The following is a 7,500-nucleotide window of genomic DNA, read 5'->3' as shown; positions in this document are numbered from 1 at the left end:
AGAGAGAGAGGGGCGAGGGGGGTAGACTAGCTCCGGCCCACGGCCAGACGCCCGGCGCCGGGGTAGACCTGATATCGTCTAAGGCTGGCCTCAGCCTAGCGCCACCCAGCCCTCGCACAGAGCTGCGCACCCGGGCCGGACTTGTCCTCCGGCCGCTCGGCCGCTCGGCCGGGCGGCAGGCCTGCTGTCCCGGCACCGGACGTGGTCCTCGCGAGGCCAGGCGCCGGGCTAGGTAGACCTGGTGTCCTGGAGGCGGACTTAGGCCTCCGGCCGCCCGGCGCCGGGGTAGACCTGGTGTTCCGGGAGCCGGGGTAGACCTGGTGCACGGAAGCCTCGGGGTAGACCTGGTCTTCCGGGAGCCGGGGTAGACCTGGTGTTCCGAGCGCCGGGGTAGACTTGGTGCACGGAAGCCTCGGGGTAGACCTGGTCTTCCGGGCGCCGGGGTAGACCTGGAATTCCGGGCGCCGGGGTAGGCCTGTTCCCCTGGAGCTGGGGTAGACCTGGTGTTCCGAGCGCCGGGGTAGACTTGGTGCACGGAAGCCTCGGGGTAGACCTGGTCTTCCGGGAGCCGGGGTAGACCTGGAATTCCGGGCGCCGGGGTAGGCCTGTTCCCCTGGAGCCGGGGTAGACCTGGTGTTCCGGGAGCCGGGGTAGACCTGGTGTTCCGAGCGCCGGGGTAGACTTGGTGCACGGAAGCCTCGGGGTAGACCTGGTCTTCCGGGCGCCGGGGTAGACCTGGAATTCCGGGCGCCGGGGTAGGCCTGTTCCCCTGGAGCCGGGGTAGACCTGGTGTTCCGGGCGCCGGGGTAGACCTGGTGCACGGAAGCCTCGGGGTAGACCTGGTCTTCCGGGCGCCGGGGTAGACCTGGTGCACGGAAGCCTCGGGGTAGACCTGGTCTTCCGGGCGCCGGGGTAGACCTGGTCTTCCGGGAGCCGGGGTAGACCTGGAATTCCGGGCGCCGGGGTAGGCCTGTTCCCCTGGAGCCGGGGTAGACCTGGTGTTCCGGGAGCCGGGGTAGACCTGGTGTTCCGAGCGCCGGGGTAGACTTGGTGCACGGAAGCCTCGGGGTAGACCTGGTCTTCCGGGCGCCGGGGTAGACCTGGAATTCCGGGCGCCGGGGTAGGCCTGTTCCCCTGGAGCCGGGGTAGACCTGGTGTTCCGGGAGCCGGGGTAGACCTGGTGTTCCGAGCGCCGGGGTAGACTTGGTGCACGGAAGCCTCGGGGTAGACCTGGTCTTCCGGGCGCCGGGGTAGACCTGGAATTCCGGGCGCCGGGGTAGGCCTGTTCCCCTGGAGCCGGGGTAGACCTGGTGTTCCGGGAGCCGGGGTAGACCTGGTGTTCCGAGCGCCGGGGTAGACTTGGTGCACGGAAGCCTCGGGGTAGACCTGGTCTTCCGGGCGCCGGGGTAGACCTGGAATTCCGGGCGCCGGGGTAGGCCTGTTCCCCTGGAGCCGGGGTAGACCTGGTGTTCCGGGCGCCGGGGTAGACCTGGTGCACGGAAGCCTCGGGGTAGACCTGGTCTTCCGGGCGCCGGGGTAGACCTGGTGCACGGAAGCCTCGGGGTAGACCTGGTCTTCCGGGCGCCGGGGTAGACCTGGTCTTCCGGGAGCCGGGGTAGACCTGGAATTCCGGGCGCCGGGGTAGGCCTGTTCTCCTGGAGCCGGGGTAGACCTGGTCTTCCGGGAGCCGGGGTAGACCTGGAATTCCGGGCGCCGGGGTAGGCCTGTTCCCCTGGAGCCGGGGTAGACCTGGTGTTCCGGGAGCCGGGGTAGACCTGGTGTTCCGAGCGCCGGGGTAGACTTGGTGCACGGAAGCCTCGGGGTAGACCTGGTCTTCCGGGCGCCGGGGTAGACCTGGAATTCCGGGCGCCGGGGTAGGCCTGTTCCCCTGGAGCCGGGGTAGACCTGGTGTCCCGGGCGCCGGGGAAGACCTGGTGCTCGGAAGCCTCGGGGTAGACCTGGTCTTCCGGGCGCCGGGGTAGACCTGGTGCACGGAAGCCTCGGGGTAGACCTGGTCTTCCGGGCGCCGGGGTAGACCTGGTCTTCCGGGAGCCGGGGTAGACCTGGAATTCCGGGCGCCGGGGTAGGCCTGTTCTCCTGGAGCCGGGGTAGACCTGGTCTTCCGGGAGCCGGGGTAGACCTGGAATTCCGGGCGCCGGGGTAGGCCTGTTCCCCTGGAGCCGGGGTAGACCTGGTGTTCCGGGAGCCGGGGTAGACCTGGTGCACGGAATCCTCGGGGTAGACCTGGTCTTCCGGGAGCCGGGGTAGACCTGGTGTTCCGAGCGCCGGGGTAGACTTGGTGCACGGAAGCCTCGGGGTAGACCTGGTCTTCCGGGCGCCGGGGTAGACCTGGAATTCCGGGCGCCGGGGTAGGCCTGTTCCCCTGGAGCTGGGGTAGACCTGGTGTTCCGAGCGCCGGGGTAGACTTGGTGCACGGAAGCCTCGGGGTAGACCTGGTCTTCCGGGAGCCGGGGTAGACCTGGAATTCCGGGCGCCGGGGTAGGCCTGTTCCCCTGGAGCCGGGGTAGACCTGGTGTTCCGGGAGCCGGGGTAGACCTGGTGTTCCGAGCGCCGAGGTAGACTTGGTGCACGGAAGCCTCGGGGTAGACCTGGAATTCCGGGCGCCGGGGTAGGCCTGTTCCCCTGGAGCCGGGGTAGACCTGGTGTTCCGGGAGCCGGGGTAGACCTGGTGTTCCGAGCGCCGGGGTAGACTTGGTGCACGGAAGCCTCGGGGTAGACCTGGTCTTCCGGGCGCCGGGGTAGACCTGGAATTCCGGGCGCCGGGGTAGGCCTGTTCCCCTGGAGCCGGGGTAGACCTGGTGTTCCGGGAGCCGGGGTAGACCTGGTGTTCCGAGCGCCGGGGTAGACTTGGTGCACGGAAGCCTCGGGGTAGACCTGGTCTTCCGGGCGCCGGGGTAGACCTGGAATTCCGGGCGCCGGGGTAGGCCTGTTCCCCTGGAGCCGGGGTAGACCTGGTGTTCCGGGAGCCGGGGTAGACCTGGTGTTCCGAGCGCCGGGGTAGACTTGGTGCACGGAAGCCTCGGGGTAGACCTGGTCTTCCGGGCGCCGGGGTAGACCTGGAATTCCGGGCGCCGGGGTAGGCCTGTTCCCCTGGAGCCGGGGTAGACCTGGTGTTCCGGGCGCCGGGGTAGACCTGGTGCACGGAAGCCTCGGGGTAGACCTGGTCTTCCGGGCGCCGGGGTAGACCTGGTGCACGGAAGCCTCGGGGTAGACCTGGTCTTCCGGGCGCCGGGGTAGACCTGGTCTTCCGGGAGCCGGGGTAGACCTGGAATTCCGGGCGCCGGGGTAGGCCTGTTCTCCTGGAGCCGGGGTAGACCTGGTCTTCCGGGAGCCGGGGTAGACCTGGTCTTCCGGGAGCCGGGGTAGACCTGGAATTCCGGGCGCCGGGGTAGGCCTGTTCCCCTGGAGCCGGGGTAGACCTGGTGTTCCGGGAGCCGGGGTAGACCTGGTGTTCCGAGCGCCGGGGTAGACTTGGTGCACGGAAGCCTCGGGGTAGACCTGGTCTTCCGGGCGCCGGGGTAGACCTGGAATTCCGGGCGCCGGGGTAGGCCTGTTCCCCTGGAGCCGGGGTAGACCTGGTGTTCCGGGCGCCGGGGTAGACCTGGTGCACGGAAGCCTCGGGGTAGACCTGGTCTTCCGGGCGCCGGGGTAGACCTGGTGCACGGAAGCCTCGGGGTAGACCTGGTCTTCCGGGCGCCGGGGTAGACCTGGTCTTTCGGGAGCCGGGGTAGACCTGGAATTCCGGGCGCCGGGGTAGGCCTGTTCCCCTGGAGCCGGGGTAGACCTGGTGTTCCGGGAGCCGGGGTAGACCTGGTGTTCCGAGCGCCGGGGTAGACTTGGTGCACGGAAGCCTCGGGGTAGACCTGGTCTTCCGGGCGCCGGGGTAGACCTGGAATTCCGGGCGCCGGGGTAGGCCTGTTCCCCTGGTGCCGGGGTAGACCTGGTGTTCCGGGAGCCGGGGTAGACCTGGTGTTCCGAGCGCCGGGGTAGACTTGGTGCACGGAAGCCTCGGGGTAGACCTGGTCTTCCGGGCACCGGGGTAGACCTGGAATTCCGGGCGCCGGGGTAGGCCTGTTCCCCTGGAGCCGGGGTAGACCTGGTGTTCCGGGAGCCGGGGTAGACCTGGTGTTCTGAGCGCCGGGGTAGACTTGGTGCACGGAAGCCTCGGGGTAGACCTGGTCTTCCGGGCGCCGGGGTAGACCTGGAATTCCGGGCGCCGGGGTAGGCCTGTTCCCCTGGAGCCGGGGTAGACCTGGTGTTCCGGGCGCCGGGGTAGACCTGGTGCACGGAAGCCTCGGGGTAGACCTGGTCTTCCGGGCGCCGGGGTAGACCTGGTCTTCCGGGAGCCGGGGTAGACCTGGAATTCCGGGCGCCGGGGTAGGCCTGTTCTCCTGGAGCCGGGGTAGACCTGGTCTTCCGGGAGCCGGGGTAGACCTGGTCTTCCGCGAGCCGGGGTAGACCTGGAATTCCGGGCGCCGGGGTAGGCCTGTTCCCCTGGAGCCGGGGTAGACCTGGTGTTCCGGGAGCCGGGGTAGACCTGGTGTTCCGAGCGCCGGGGTAGACTTGGTGCACGGAAGCCTCGGGGTAGACCTGGTCTTCCGGGCGCCGGGGTAGACCTGGAATTCCGGGCGCCGGGGTAGGCCTGTTCCCCTGGAGCCGGGGTAGACCTGGTGTTCCGGGCGCCGGGGTAGACCTGGTGCACGGAAGCCTCGGGGTAGACCTGGTCTTCCGGGCGCCGGGGTAGACCTGGTGCACGGAAGCCTCGGGGTAGACCTGGTCTTCCGGGCGCCGGGGTAGACCTGGTCTTCCGGGAGCCGGGGTAGACCTGGAATTCCGGGCGCCGGGGTAGGCCTGTTCTCCTGGAGCCGGGGTAGACCTGGTCTTCCAGGAGCCGGGGTAGACCTGGAATTCCGGGCGCCGGTGTAGGCCTGTTCCCCTGGAGCCGGGGTAGACCTGGTGTTCCGGGAGCCGGGGTAGACCTGGTGCACGGAAGCCTCGGGGTAGACCTGGTCTTCCGGGAGCCGGGGTAGACCTTGTACCCGGCCGCCGGGGTAGACCTGGTATCCAGGAGACGGGGTAGACCTTGTACCCGGCGGCCGGGGTAGACCTGGTATCCAGGAGACGGGGTAGACCTTGTACCCTGCGGCCGGGGTAGACCTGGTATCCCGGAGACGGGGTAGACCTTGTACCCGGCGGCCGGGGTAGACCTGGTATCCCGGAGCCGGGGTAGACCTGGTCTCCGTCCGCCCGGGTAGACCTGGTGTCGCGGCCGCCTGCGGAAGTTCACCAAGGGGTCGCTGTTCCAGGCTGCCTCCGGCTATGTCTACGTAGCGGTTGGCCTGCGCTGGCGCACCCTCCCGGTCGACTTCCACTCGTCTCCTTGGAGGCGTCGGCGGCCTTGGACTTATCTTTCCGTATATTGGGAGCGAGGTGACGGGCCGCGTCCCCGCAGGTTTCCAGGGTGCCTGTGTCGCAAGGCGGAGGATAGGGCGGCCGCGCCGCGCGGTCGTCGGGGCAGAGCGAGTGCCGCCTAGGCCGGGTGAGCCGCGTGGCTTGGTCCCGGTTCCCGTCCTGCCCAGGGCGCTCTTTCGGGGAGAGCTGCCCGAGAAGCCAGAGAGAAGAGAATGGGCAGTGTGAAGGGCCACCAGAGAGAGAGCCGAGAGCCGAGAGAGACGGCCCGAAAGACCGTGTCGAGAAGCCGCTCGCTGGCCGCAGCGAGGCGGTGAGAAGCCCCGCGTGTGTGTTGCTCCGCTCCGGTCGGCTGCCGTGCCGGCCCGGTTGAAGGGGGGGCGGCCCCCCTGGGACGATCGGTGGCAGGTGAGGCGGCGGCGCCTCGTCCCTTTTCCGCCTGGCCTTAAGCCGGGGCCCGCTCCGGCAGGCATTTTTCCGGCAGCCCGTCCGGTGGCAGTGGCCGGCAGCCGGGGGTCGACGCGGCCGGGCTTTTTTTTTCCCCGGCCCTCGCCCGAGAGCCTCCTCCCCGAGCAAGGCCCGGCCAGCCCGCCGCGGTGGCGGCGCCCGGTTCCCCCGCTCCCGACCTGTTTGCCAGCGTGTCCGTGTCGGAAGGGCAGCGGTGGGGCGCGCGGCCTGGCCTCGGCATTCGCCGCGTGGCCGGAGGGGCTCGGTGACGGCGGTCGCCCGATGAGCCGTGGAGCCGGGGTGGCGGCACCCCGTCCCACCGGCACGTGCTGTTGAAGTCACCCCCTTCCTCGGCCTTAAGCCGGGGACCCGCCTTGCGGGCGGGCTGTTTTTTTCGCGGGCAGAGAGGGGCCGGCCGCGGTGGCCGGCCCGCCCTAGCACGGACCGAAGCCCCCGGCAGAGAGCAACCCCCGGAAGGTCGCGGGCGAGGCGGCGGCGCCTCGCCCTTCCTCGGTCGTGGCGACCGAGCTCGCTTCTGCCCCGGGCGGTCCGTTGCTATTTTTTCAAGGGCGTGTGCGGGTGCTGTGGGGGGCCCCGCCCGCCCGGCCTCCGATGGCCTTTTCCTCTCGCGGCCCTAAGCCGCGGCACCGAGAAGCGTGCGGGCCCACGAAAGCCGAGGTTGTGTGGAGCCGGGGGGCCGAGCGAGCCCCGGGCCGAGCGATGCCGGTGGGTTTCGAAGGGGGGGGGCAGCGAGAAGGCGGCGTGCGCCTCGCCCCCCCCCGGGCCCCCGGCGCCCGTGGTTAGCACGGGTCCTTGTGGGCCGCGCACGCCATGTGCCTTTTTTTTTTTTTTTTTTTTCCGTTGATCGGTGCCGTACCCCGGCTTTTCCGAAGGGGAGAGAAAGAGAGGCCGAGAGAGAGAGAGAGAGAGAGCGCGCCAGCCGCGGGGCGGGCGAAAGCCGGTGGCACCTTTCTCGAACGCTCGGACGGGTTCCCTGGGCGGAAAAGGGTGAAGGCCATCCCCACCCCGGCCCGGCGGTCCCGTCCTTCCGTCGTCCGGCCAGGAGAGCCGTTGTCCGCGGGCGGGTGGCGGCACCCCCCCGGTCTACCCTGTGCCGGGACCGATCCGCGAGCGGATCGGTCTGGGGACGCGTGTCCCCGCTCGCACGCGCGCGGAGCCCCCAAGCCCGTCCGCTCTCGGCCCAGCCGCACCCGTGGCGGCGCCGGCCGGTGGGGCGTGCGCCTTGGTGGGCTGCCGTGGGGCCGTGGTGTGCGTTGCACGCTTTCGGCCGGGCGGTTCCGCGGCTGCTGGGGCTTTGCCTCTGCGCTCCGCTGCCTCCTCTGCCCTCGTGCAGCCGCGTCCGCCCCGATCGATGAGGCTTTTCGGGTCGCGTCGGAGAGGGCCCCCGGCCGGCCGGGCTTTCTTCCGGGGCTTCTCTGTCATGGGGAAGCCCACGGCGGGGGTCCGGTGTTCGGGCCGGGCGGTCTCTTCTCCGATTCGCTCCCCGTCGCAGGCGAGGTGTCGCCCCTCCCGCTGCCGAGGAAGGGCGTCTTGACCGTCCCAGCTGTGTGATGGCCGCGTGGCCCCGCGAGCCTACAGGTGTCCTTCGAAAGCACGCGAGGT

This window comes from Lonchura striata, chromosome 33 (assembly GCF_050655825.1).
Source record: "Lonchura striata isolate lonStrDom1 chromosome 33, ASM5065582v1, whole genome shotgun sequence".
NCBI lineage: Eukaryota > Metazoa > Chordata > Aves > Passeriformes > Estrildidae > Lonchura > Lonchura striata.
This window is presented reverse-complemented; position numbering follows the sequence as displayed.